The sequence below is a fragment of the Serinus canaria genome, chromosome 1, assembly GCF_022539315.1.
Source record: "Serinus canaria isolate serCan28SL12 chromosome 1, serCan2020, whole genome shotgun sequence".
Lineage (NCBI taxonomy): Eukaryota > Metazoa > Chordata > Aves > Passeriformes > Fringillidae > Serinus > Serinus canaria.
Window position 1 is genome coordinate 27,176,119 of NC_066313.1, and position 13,760 is coordinate 27,189,878.

A 13,760-nucleotide genomic window follows, 5' to 3' on the forward strand; every position below is an offset into this window, starting at 1 on the left:
CATTATTTGTTTTTTGTTTCAGAAACACAAATAATAATTTAATGAGTAAAACATCTTAGCAAGCTAAGAAGAATGAACGTTGTTCAATGGCAGTGTAAATCCATCCTATTCTAGGCTGTTTTAGTCCCTCTTTCAAGCATTCCTCACATTGGTGTGCTCATTCTTCCTCCGTTCTCTTTACCAGACAGTGGACACAATGGTTCAGGAGTGGAATGGGGTATTCCCCTTTCCAGCACTGAACTGCAGGCTGAGGTCACTGCAACACACAAAAACATGTTCTAAAGGTGGGATTTGCCTGTTCAGAAAAGGGACTTCTCATCTGGCTGTTGCTATAAAGTGAGGGCCTGTTTATCTTCAACCCCCCAAAATTTCAATTTACAAATTTCAATTGCTCTGCTTCCAACCTCTGCAGAGCAGCAAAACAATGGACCACATGGAAAAACCCCCAAAGCCTCAAGTATTTTTATGCTGGCTTAGTTTTGTGATCTAGCACACCATGGGCTCAGCCAAGCACCAGTGAAAGAGGTGGCTTTGACTGGATCTGGTGTACAGGCTGCTTGTTTTGCAGGGATGAACTATCTCCCTTCCCAGCTCCCCATCTTCTCCAGTTACTTCCTACCTGACAGAGCAGGGGTGCCTCAAGTGAACTCATGAGGATCCTACTGCTTTCTCCAGCAGCACAACAGCTTTCTGACATGCTAGCCAATGAACCTGTCTGAAAATATATTTACAGGGTGACCCTGAAAAGAGGAAAAAAAGTAAAAAAATATTGCCACTGCAGCTCTGCCAGAGCCTCCTGGCCCTGCTTTAGCAGCTCTGCCTCACTGCAGCTGCTCAAATGGCTTCGTGGGTGAGAAAGAAGAAGAGAATTTAATAAAAGCCTAATTAAATGCTCCCTCTGTCAAGTGGACATGTCCCAACATAACCCTTTGAAAAATTAACATTGATTATTATATTTGCTTCACAGGTAAAGAAAAATTTGCAATAGGCAGAAAAACTCTACAGCCTGTGTGTCACAAGGTACTTTGATACATTTTTATTACTGTGATTCATCTGCTTCTGGAGGAGGAGGGCAAACAAGAACCAAAGTTCTAAGGTTTTATCAAGGGCTTATGCTTCAAGAGACTTTTGAACCCAAAGCAATAACACTGGTTGTGGAAAAATCAAAATTTAAATAAAATCGTTAATGATTTTTGTTCACTTATTGACCATTTCTCAGTACTGTTGACTGAGGTGTTTCACAAGACTTCTGAGCCAGCTATAAATGGAGGCAGGTGAGACGCCCTTCCCAACCACAGCCCTGCCCTGGAGGAATTGCCCTCAGCTCTCCCCAGCCCTGCAGCCGACAGCAAGGTAAGAGGCACCCTTTGCACAGCAGAGCTGGAAGGGTTTCTTGGGCAGCTGCTGTGCCGTGCAGGGCAAGGGAAGGAGGCTTTAGTGCTGGGCTGAGAGTGCAGCACAGCCCTGAGGGTCTGCTGTGGGTGTGCAGAGACTGAGCCCATCTCCCAGGGCATGGATGTCTGCTGCAGGAGAGACAAACCTGACCAAGGGAGAGGGTGGAGGGGGCCACCGATACACCATTGTCAGGGGTGAATGTGAGAGTATTTTACAAATTTGACTTGGTCATGGGATCTTTATGTTGCATCAGCGCAATTAAATGGGTCGTTATTCATGCTTTTTCTAAGGTAGAAAGTAACTACAGTAGTGCCTAATCAGTCAGTGAGTCTCAGCTCACGTCCTCTCAGCTTCCATATGTGCTTTTATAACAGTGGAAAAATACATGTTTTTATTCGCATGAAGGTTTTTTTCCAAAAAAAGTGAGGTTTGAGTGATTCAGGTTTTTAAATTACGATGCACGTGTCTTGCATGCTACTGCATGTTACCATATTACAATGGCTTTTAATCTTACTGGGGATATCTGTTTTTTCCTGTCCCTCCTCAGAATCAGTTAGAGGAATGGCTTTTTTAGTGCCATTTATTTGCCCTGAAATGTAAATCTTTGCTTCAGTAACTGTTACATGACTTAGAGAGGGAGCTGTTATCAATACTGACTGCTCATTACTATTCCTGCAGCTGTTACTAATAAACACTGTGGCTTTTTAACTGAACTCAGACGACTGTGGGGAATTAGATATGTGTGTTGGTAGTTAGGAAAAGACATTTAAAACCTGAAATTTAGTCTGATTTAAAGAGCTGATGCTTACAAATTGATTGCTTCTCATTGTATGTCAAGAGAAGGAATCTCTTGATTTCAGTAAAATTCCATATAAAAAGAGAAATAAGGTGTTTCAGTGAATTTAAAGTTCATATCCGCCCTTAAAATATAGGCTTCCCCTGTGAATTAAAAAATTCACTTTCTTTTAGAAATTAATTGCATGTCTCACTACTTTTATATTGCATTCTATGCAGCTCATGAAACCTATTCCAAATAATGAGTGCCAGTTTCTAAAATATTTCTCAACTGCAGCATCAATCATCAACAGAAAGATTTATCATGAGTTGTATATTTTATTTTGTTAATATTTAGGGTACACCAATAAGATGCTAAACAAAATCCTCAGGTGTCCCTCACATGTATACATATTAAATGAAACTGGGCTGTTGTGGTGTACAAATCTCATTTTACTTTTTTCCTCCAAATTGAAATTTCTGTGTCATGCCCTCACTCTTTTACAGCTGCTGCTATTTTTATCTTCTGATAAAATTGTTTTTCATTTCCTTTTTACCTTTTGTCCCCTCTGGTTTCCAGCATTTCATGTCTGGTGTGTAAAGGCCTCCTACAAGCATTGCTTGTTTTCTGTTTTCATTTTCTGTAGGCTGCCATCCAAGAGCAGAAAATCCAAACCCCAGAAGCCCTGCTGAGATGGGAAAAATCATCGTTTATGAGCATATCAACTTCCAGGGTATGTCCAGAGAATTCCACACCAACATTGCCAACCTAAAAGATGCAGATTGGAATGATTGTATCTCCTCAGTGAAAGTAATTGGCCATCCTTGGGTGGCTTATCAGCATGCAGACTATAAGGGACACTTGCTGGTCCTTGAGGAGGGAGATCATGACTTCGTTGGCAAAAAGATGAATGACAGGATCAGCTCTCTGCAGGTGATCACTGAAAATCTGCACAACCCCCAGATCACTCTCTATGAGCATGCTGATTATCAAGGGAAGAGCAGAGTAATAAGAGAAGCAACCAACCTGGCCAGGGGACACGACAATGACACCACATCTTCCCACAAAGTCCAGAGCGGTGTCTGGCTGCTGTGTGAGCACAGTGATGGAGGTGGATTTCAATACCTTGCCCGAGAGCACGAACACCTTCCAAATTACAAGGCAATCGATTTCAATGACAAGCTTTCCTTCCTGCGTCCCCTGTGCCCTGGCTGTGGCTGTTAGAATGCAAATCCTGCAGGGCTGAGGAAAGATGCAGCACCGGCAAGAAATCTGACACCTTGTCCTCTGCCTCTGCTTGCGTCACATTTACCCCAGTGTCACAGAACGTGAGAGCTCTCCTGCCCCACAAATGGCTCTGCCATTTTCTGTAATCCATTTTGTGTTGGTGCCAATAAAGAATCTTTTGCAATCAGCAGTGGGGTTGTTTTTATGCAGTGTTCAGTGTACATAAACGTTTCACTTCCATGGAGAGATGTCTCTGTGTAACCAGTGTAGTCACTTGCAAATATTTTTCATGGATCTGTCCTGCAGAATTTTATCTCCTTCCAGTTTCACTGTCCAGACACATTGCAACCAGACTAAAGAGCTTGGTAAGCATTTTAATTATTGCTGTGAATAAATTATTTGTGGGCCAACTTTCACCTGTACCCTGTATTTAACTACCCCATGTATCTCAAGGCATTGATAATAGAATCCTAGAATCCTATGAAGTCTGAGGTTGGGAGGTGCCTTAAAGATCATTCCAACCCTCCTGTCATGGGCAATTGTCGCCGACATGTTTTATGAAAAATCCTTTACTTAGGATTTTTCCTCTCCTGAGAGCTGAGAGGCCTCAGGAACAAACTGTAAACAATTCTTATCTGCTGCTGTGGAATGCAACAGGGGATGTCTGTGATTGGCCCTGTCAGACTGTTTGCAATTAAGAGCCTATCACAGAACACCTGTCCGGCTGGTCTCGGTCTGGGAGGACACATTCCTTTTTCTATTCTTAGCATAGCATGTAGTGAAATCCTTCTCTCTATTCTTTTAGTATAGTTTTTATATCTTATATATCATATAATAATAAATCAAGCCTTCTGATACATGGAATCAACTTTGTCGTCTCTTCCCTCATCCTGGGACCCCTCTGAATGGGGTAACAGGCAATGACATCTTCCACTACCTCAGGTTGCTCAAAGTTCCATCCAGCCTAGCCTAGAATGCTTACAGGGACAGGAAATCCACAACCTCCCTAAACTGCCTCATCATCTTCTCAGTAAAGAACTTCTTCATAACATCTAATCTAATCTCTGCTCTTTTAATTCAAAACCATTCCATCCCCATCCTATTACTACTTGCCCACCTAAAAAGCTGCTCCTGCTCTTTCTTATAAAGCCCTCTTCAAGACCTGGAAGGCTGCAATGAGATCTCCCTGGAGCTTTCTCTTCTCTGGGATGAACAACCCCAGATTTCTCAACCTGTCTTAATAGGAGAGGTTCTCCCTCCCCATGACCATCTCCCAGTCTGTGCTCCCATGTCTGGGATTGCCCTGACCCAGGTGCAGCACCTTGCACTTGGGCTTGTTGAACTTCATGAGGTGAGTATGGAATCACCTCTCAAGTTTATCCAGATCCCTCTGGATGGGATCTCATCCTTTTGCTGTGTCAGCTGCACCCCTCAGCTTTGTGTCATCTGCAAACTTGCTGAGGGTGTCATTGATAAAGATCTTAAAAAGCACTGGTCCCAGAACAAAGCCCTGATGGACACCAGGTCTGCTTCTGGACATTGAGCCACTGACCACAACTCTCTGCCTGTGTGGCTATTTCCCAAAAAGTCCACCCTTCAAACCCGTGTATCTTAGTTTGGAGATGAGGATGCCACGTGGGAACATGTTAAAGTTCTTAAGGAAGTCGAGGTATGTGAGTGATGTTTGTTGGGTTCCCCTTGTTGATGTCTGCAACCCCTTCACCACAGATGGCCATCAGATTGGTCAGGCATAATCTGCCCTTAGTAAAGCCATGCTGGTTGTCTTGGATCACCTTCTTGTCTTGCATGTGCCTTGGAATTGCTTCCATGGGGATCTGCTCCATGATCTTCACAGGTGTAGAGGTGAGGCTCACTGCTCGGTACTTCCTCAGACCTTCCTTTCTCCCCTCTTTAAAAAAATGAGTGATATTTCCCTTCTTCCATTCACCAAGGATTTCACCTGAAGGCCATGACTTTTCAAATTTGATGGAGGGTGGCTTGGCAACAACACCAGCCAGTTCTCTCAGGACCCTGGGATGCATGTCATCCAGTCCCACAGACTTGTGTCTATTCAGCCTCATCAAGTGGTCTCAAACCTGCTCTTCACTTACAGTGGGAGTCACTTCTCTCCCCGAGTCACTCCCTGCAGTTTCAGCAGCTCCAGAGACATGGGAAACCTGACTTCCAGTGAAGACTGAGGCAAGGAACAACTGAGTACCTCAGCCTTCTCCTCATCCATTGCCACCAGCTCTTCCTTCTTGTTTATCAGTGGGGAGTTGGCATCACACTTCACTTGGCCTTGATTTTCTGGCCAGTGTTCCTGCAGAAGCCCTGGTGTGTCAGTCCACACAGGCAGGCAACTGGGACAAAGACAAGCTTGTGGCTGGAACACAAAGAGTAAAGCTATTTCCATTTCCATGGGCTTATGAGCACCCAAACTCTACAGGCCAGCTACTCTGGTGCTTGAGGAGGGAAAGCACAGCGTTGTTGGTGAAAGATGAAGGACAGGATCAGCTCTGTGCAGCTGAGTGCTGAAAATCTGCACAATCTGCACATGAAGCCCCGAACACGCTGTGCTGTCAGCTGCTGGGCTTTGTCCCACTTTGAAATAAACACCGCAGGCTGTGCTGACGTGTCAGCCACTCGTGCTCCTCTGCTTGGCTCAGGTGGGCAGATGCAATGGGGATAGGTCAAAATCCATGTGTTTTGGGGCACTTCTTACTGCTTTGCATCCAGTTTCAGTTTTCCTTGCTCTGTTCACCAAAGTGGGATTTCCAAATTCAATTTCAAGAGCATCTGGCATACTTCCTACTCTAGAACATGTGTTTTATAGTGGTAAGTCAACTGGAAAATGTCACCTTCTGCCCAAAAGAGTTTGTGGAAAAAATTAATTTGGAAGTCTTACTGAAATGCCTTGGTCATGTCTGAGAGATCCCTTTCAGAATCTCAGCATGATAATGATGTTACATAGGCACTGTTAATAGGAGAGGGATTATTTTGGATGTGTCTAGTTATATTTCCTAGGGAATACACTTAATGATATTTCCTTTTTGAAAACCATCATTTCTTAGAGAGGAAAGAAGATCTTATTTTCTTGGCAGATGTAACTGAGAAGTTCCTACTAGCCAGGAGGTGTCTGAGGCAGATATCTCTGATCCCTCTTTTGGACAAAGAAAATATTACAGTGCCTCCCAAAGATGCTGTTACTCTGATTTTAATCAGTTGACATTCCTGTCTGGCTCTGTCTCTCCTGGCCACCAGAGAGGGGATTTTCTTCACTTTGGGGGTTGTGAGGAGGTGAGCTAGCTGCCCTTGGGGTGCAGGGCAGTGCAGACCAGCTGGCAAACTCTGTCCTGCTCAGTTAGCAGCACCCTTGGAATCACCTTCTCTGGTCATCCTCACCCCTCACCCTCGTGGCAGATTTTAGGAGGCCTCTCAGGAGGAGGCATCAGCAACTGTGGCATTCCCTACTCTACTTCTCACATGATGTTTATCCCTGTAAAAGCACACTGTGCAATACTTTTGCCCAGTAAAGACTAAAGCATGGTCACCTCTGTCTGCTAACCCAGGAATAAACCATACCTGGAAGTCCCAAACCCTGCTAAATTATACATGGTATTTAAAAGAGTAAAACAACAACTGCTTTCAAAATCAACAGTCAGCAAAAATCCTTCACAGAGGGGATTATTAATCCACAGTGCAAATGCACATTTGAAGAGAATGCAGCGTGAGATGTCTAAACAAGAAAGCTTAGACACTATGGCTGTGACAGAGAGGTGATACACATACAGACTCAACTTTTCTTGGCTTGATCAGAAACAGGTTCAGACATGTTTGGGTAAACACGGGATATAAAACATGGGCTTAAAGTCAGGTCTTGTGTGGCCAGTAAAAGGTGATGTTACACATCAACCTCTTCTTTATTTCTCAACGATGCTGTGTTTGTTTCTGTGTTTCAGGGCTCTGGCACAGCTCCTTTGGGTCAGCTTTGTCAATGAGCCACTGTGACTCTCCACCTGCAGGGCAGCTCCATTGCCCAAGCAGCCTCCATCAGAGCAGGGCAGGGAAGCCAGCAGACAGCATGTCCTGCTGCACATCCCTTAACCTATGGGTTTTGGCTTTGATGATTTAACATTCACTTGGGGAAACTCAAGCTCTTATCCAAGAACAGAATTCTCAAAATTGCTGTTTGCAAGCTAGCAAGTTTTTCCTGTGGCTTTCTTCCCTACTCATTTAATCTGCTGCTGGAATTTCCACAGCATGAATTTACAGCATCTTTTAATGTATCCAACACTGAAAAGCCATTGTGGGAAGCAGGGCTGAAGCAATTTATTTTTTTCCCCATATGCATCTTCAAACACATCTCCCCTTTACCCAACAACAGAGCTGTCCCACTTTAAATCAGTTCCCAATGCTTCCTTTAATTTTTCTTGGTTTTCTTTGTCAGAGTATTCCTCCCCCTTAGGCTGCTGTGTTTTCCTGGCAGTGCCCTATTGACTCTGTGTTAATCAGAGCCATACTACAGCAAAGCTCAAATGAGATTCTCCATCCCTGTAAATCAAATCTCAAAAAATGCAAAGCATGCTGCTGACAAAAGCAGTAATGAGAGACTTTCCTTCAGAGATCTGTAGAGGTCATCAGGAAAATAAATATGACACAGTGGAATGTGTGCAGCTGGTTGTTCCCACAAGGAATTCCCTTCCCTGGAGCAAACTTGTTTCTGTCATTTACACAGTCCCAAATCCCAGTCCACTGAACAGTCTCCCCATCAAACCTCTGTGTTTCCAATTTAGAAAGAAGGAAGTTGTGAGGACCATGTCAGAGGCCTTGCAGAAATCCAGCTAGATGACATCTGTAGCCCTTCCCTTTTCCACTGAAGCAGTCACTCCATTGCACAAAGCCAGCAGGTTATTTGAACTGGACTTTGCTGCAGCTGTGCAAATCACAAATCCCTTGCCTGTCCTTCCTGTGCCTACAAACACAGAAACAGAGAAGCAGGAGCAGTTGGAGTCACTTACCTGTTAACACACCTCCTTGCTGAATCACCCTAAGTGAGCAAGGCAATGGTTACGTGAGTAGGTGAATACTCTGATAAAAGAGAAGAAATCTTTCCAGATCTCTTCTCCCTTGGGGAAGTACCATCCCTTGGAGCAGAAGTGCTGGCACCTAAATGAGTGTGCTGTCATTCACATAGTGAGTACATGATAAACCTTATCAGGATCAATGGAAACCAGGAACAAATGGGGACCCCAAGGGTCTGTTCTGCCACCAGTGCTATTAAATGCCTTCCTTGATGTCACAGGCACGGGGTCAGGCGCACCCTCAGTGAGTTTGCAGATGACCCCAAGCTGAGTGGTGCATTCCTATGCTGGAAGGAAGGGATTGTTAAGAAGGACCTCGAGAAGCCTGAGAATGGCCCAATGTGAACCCCATAAAAGTCAGCAAGGCAGAGTGCAAGACTGGTTGCTCTGGATGTCAGAGCCATCACCAGGAGCAGTGTAGGCCGAGGAATGAATGGGCTGAGGGCAGCCCTGAGAAGGAACTGAGAATTCTGGTGGATGAACAACTGGATGTGAGCTGGCACTTGCCACCTAGATAGCCAGCTGTATCCTGGGCTGCACAAAGTGCAGTTTGCTGGATAAGGGAGATGATTCTTCCCTTCTAACCTGCTGTGCTGAGACTCTACCTGGAATACTGCATGCAACCCTGGGGTATCCTGAACAAGAGAGACACAGACCTGTTAGACCAGATCCAGAGGGCCATGAAAATGGGTCAGAGGGCTGAAAAACCTCGTCTGTTCTGGAAATACTTCTCTCTTCTCCTCCCTCTTTCTTCTGAACTTCTCAGGAAAAACACACGAGCACCTCCCTCCCACATCACACTTACATCCGGCTCGCAATGTCTTCAGCATTTCTGATTCAATTAGAGTAAGAATCACATCTAGGATATGTCACAGATAGTACCCACAATTTTATTCCTGGTTGTCTTGGTTTGAAAGGAAGTGGTTTTTTTTTGGAGACAGTGGTTAGCTCAGTGGGGGCTCAGGCGTGAATATTGGCACTTGTTTGGGCTAATGAGGAGATGGTTCCGCCTCTGAGAACACAGGGTATGAAAGCAGAACTCCCAGGAAGTGGCTTTCTCTTGCTTTTCGGTGAGCAAAGGGATCGGGTCAGTTTTCTCTCCCCCTCCGGCTGTAGGCTGAGTGGGGGAGGGGAAAAGGCCACGAGGCGGCGTGAGGTAGGCAGGAGGCTTTGGATCTTGGAGAGAGACCGGGGTGGGGGGAGTGAAAGGATGGAGGGGTGGAAGTAGTGAGAAGTACTGAGCAAATTCTCCCCTCCCCCCACCCCCGCTTCCTAGAGATGAGAGAGAGAAAGGAGAAAAAAGAGATAAGATGCGCCGTACAGCTCTTGGGAAGTCGGCCAAAAGTGAGAAGGGAGTCTGGCACCAAATGATTTTACCCCTTTTTTTTCCTTCATGATGGAAACTTTGCAAACGTTGATCTTCTCGGAGGAAAGAGATAAAGCTGGAACAAGAAGAAATGGACAAGTGAAATGAGAGGTTTGTGTGAGTAGGGTGTAGTGGAGATAATGAGAAGAATTTACTTGAGATAAACAGAGCAGTTTTTTAGCTGAACTTTTTCTTGTATGCTGTGGACGGACTGGCTTTCTATTGTAATACAGAGACTGCGGTTTTGGGGGGAAAGCAATGGCTCGGACCCAAGAAAGGCAGTGAAGAGTGGTGATGGGCAGAGATCAGAAATGAGGAAGATGATCTCTCTCGTGAAGCCCTAGCCCCGGGGAAATGGGGGGATTTTATTATCCCAAAATGGAGAGACTGTCATTTTCTTGGAACTGACCAAAGAATCCTTAAAAAGAGAAACCCCAGAAGCAATCGTCTGGTCCATTTCCATGGTGAGAGCATGGAATATGGAAAGGGGTTAGTCAAGAGATGGTGGTACAAGGAGAAGATTCCTTTCTCTTTAATAGAATGAATTGATTGTTTGAAGAAAGATAATGGACTGAGAATTAAAACCTGGGAGATGGGGACTGAAAGAAAATCTGAGATTGTATTGTATGCTGTAATGTGGGTTGAGAGGGGGAGGAGAAATGTGTTTGAAAGATTTTCATTCTGTTCTGTGTGTGTGTGTGTGTGTGTGTGTGTGTGTGTGTTAATAAAGTTTTTTCCCCTTTATTCCTAAGTTAGGGTTTGCTTGCTCTGTTTCTGATCACATCTCACAGTAGACACCAAGGTGGATGTGTTTTCATGGAGGCACTGGCATTGTGCCCAGTCCAAAACCATGACACTGGTCCTGCCTTCTTTCAGAATTCCTGAAAAATTGTCTATCAGGGAAAGTAAATCTTTCTTCCAAAGAAACTCTGAGAATTGTGAAAGGATCAGAGAAAAGAGCAGCTGCAGCCTCTCACAACAAACTTCCCTGCTTTCCCCAAACAGAAAAGTTACCATATTTCTGTGTGCATACAGCAGCTTTATTACTCATTTAACTGCACAGAATAATTGATTGTTTGAAGCACTTGAAATCCAACAGGACTGCCCCATTCCTTGACTTCCTTTGTCCTGTCTCACCAGTGATTGACTTCTGAGCAGACTTTCACTGCAGGTTTGCCAGCTAGGAGAGCAGTTTGCTGCCAAACCAAGAGAAGCACAAGAAGATTGCAAATTGATTCTTTCAGGAGGTGCATTTGCAGGAGAGATCTGCTGTTTCCTTGATGTATCTCACAGGCCTCTCTCAGCACTGAGGTTGCTCGGCCATCGTTGCTTTCCTCATGATTTCAGCCAGGTGCCCTCTCACACTCACAGAGTTGGCTCTCTTGGCTCACACACCTGAACTCTTTGGAGCACGGCCAGAGGAAGAGAAAAGCATCCTGGTCACCTGACTCCAACTTTCATGCAGTCTCTGAGAAAAGGACTTTCCTGTTTTGTTCTTTTCAATCCAACAGACTCCTTCTTTAGACTCCTTTTGAAGAGGAGCTGTTCTAGTCAATACTTCTGTACAGGTTTTACCCTACCTCAGGCATGACACTCTTGAGGATGAGCAACCACTGGGGAGTTCATTCCAGTCCTGTCAGAATGGCTTCTCTCTCTCTCTCTCTCTCCTTTCTCTTGGTGGATAAGAAGTTGAAGGGCAGTTGCATCCTGCACAGCATGAGAACTGGAGGAGCAGGGAAAGGGAAGAGTTTATTCCCATTTCCCCTGAACAGAGGGCACAGCTGGAATACTGGATCTGTTTCAGATGCACTATTAAGAGGTCAATGAGAACAGACTGGTGGAGCCCCATGCAGGTCCCTGGATGGCACAGGAGCATCCCATGACCCAGGAGAGTCGGAGGGCCCTGCTCCTGCTCAGCCTGGAGAAGGCAAGGCTCACTGTTATCAGAGGGGCTCAGCAAAGGACAGCTGGAAAGAGCCTTAGATGGCAGCAGGGAAACTCAGACTGAAAATAAGGAACAGAAAACTCATGCCAAGGATTGTTCAGCACTGGCAGAAAGGTCAGAGACCCTGGGGAATCTTCATTCTTGCAGGTTTTCAAAAATCTCTCAAAGACAGCCAGGAGTAACCTGTTATCCTTTGGTGGTGTCTCTGCTGTGAAGAAGGCCTTGGTCTAGGAGGGTCCCTTCCAGAATAAATCTTCCTGTCAGTAATTCTAAGGAAGATTTAAAAACCTTTGTCACTTTCTGCCTGATTTCATTCTTTGTTCAATTTCCTTGAAAAAACTGTCATCATCAATTCATGTCTACAATAACTTGGGGATTTCTTTTTGGATATTTATAAATTCAATTTCCCCAATGTCAGACTTCCCTCCCAATTCAGCAGCAGCTCTTACCTGCTCTCTTGTCAAATGTAATCCCCTCCTCTGAAGGCTCAAACTCCTTCTCCACCTTTACTTCATTCACCTATTATTGAAAAACCTACAAGAATCCTTTGAAATAAAAAAAAAAAAACAAACCGAACAAAAACAGCCACAAAAACCCCTTTGCGATAGCAGATGTAAAAGTTCCTGAAACCACCCCATCCATATCCCTCCTTGAACCTTTCCTTTGCTCTTCTGTAGGATTGCACTCCTCTCTGGGGCAGGGCTGGCTGGGCCTATGACATTCCAAGCTGAGGGTATGGACTCCTGGAACAATTGAGGCTGGAAGGAATCTCCAGGGATTTTCTACTTCAAGCTACTGCTGATGGCAGGATGGAGAATGGGAAGATATCATCCCATGCTGGTTATGAAGCCAGGGCACAGACAGCAGTGGGGGACAGGAAGGTTTGTTCCTGGGCTGCTGTGGAAATATTTCCTGCAGGGGGCTGAGGTATAAAAAACAAGGCAGGTTTTACCATTAGGATTAAAGAATTCAAAATGTGAAAACATTCTGTTTAGTATGGGATTAAGGGCAGTAGGAGTCTAGATCACCACTACAATCACTGCCTTGAGATACAACCAAGGGTGTGATAGCTAGGTACCATCTGCAGGTGAGTGTTTGGCCAGGGTCAGCAATGATCTACGTGCTCACCAGGACTTTTTGAGTCAAGCCCCACTGTTAATGACCAGTTAAACCAGAAGGAGACAAAATTCTCCAGGAGACATCCAAGAAAAATATTTGGAAGTGATTGTGGGGACCATTCTCTGGACACATAGAGACATCTCACCATGACAGAGCAATATTTATCTGTTCTAAAGATGCATGAAAGAGACCCACTGCTGATTGCAAAAGATTCTTTAATGGCACCAACACAAAATGGATTACATAACAATGGCAGAGGCCACAGGACCACAAGGGCATTGCAAATCACAAAGGAAGTGATGCTGGCTCTGCAATAACACTTTTGCATCACCTGTAACAGAAACAACATGCAATGCTTCTACATTCCACAGGCCAGGACTCTGGAATGCCACCTGAGGGTACAACTGATTTCACACCTCTGGCATGCCTCCTCTAGCTTGGGCAATCTTTCATACGATCAAGCGTGATGGTTCTTGCATTTGTGGGGTGGGAGAGGCGTGCAAGGCAGGACAGAGAAGTACAGATCTGCAGAGCAGCAAAGCTCTCACATTCGGTGCTCCTGTGACACTAGGGGGAAAGGTAGCACAAGCAGAGGCGGAGATCAAGGTGTCAGATTTCTTGCTGGGGCTGCATCTTTCCTCAGCCCTGCAGGATTTGCATTCTAACAGCCACAGCCAGGGCACAGGGGACGCAGGAAGGAAAGCTTGTCATTGAAATCGATTGCCTTGTAATTTGGAAGGTGTTCGTGCTCTCGGGCAAGGTATTGAAATCCACCTCCATCACTGTGCTCACACAGCAGCCAGACACCGCTCTGGACTTTGTGGGAAGATGTGGTGTCATTGTCGTGTCCCC

General features: G+C 45.1%; 1 long non-coding RNA gene across 1 annotated transcript in view; it reads left to right on the plus strand.

Moving 5' to 3' along the window:
- Positions 1-1,300: 1,300 nt before the first annotated feature.
- LOC108961345 (uncharacterized) overlaps positions 1,301-13,760 on the plus strand; it is a 29,065-nt gene continuing 16,605 nt past the window's right edge. Inside the window, exon 1 of the long non-coding RNA XR_003945601.2 lies at positions 1,301-1,353. This is a non-coding gene — a long non-coding RNA (uncharacterized LOC108961345). The remainder of the gene's footprint in view (positions 1,354-13,760) is intronic.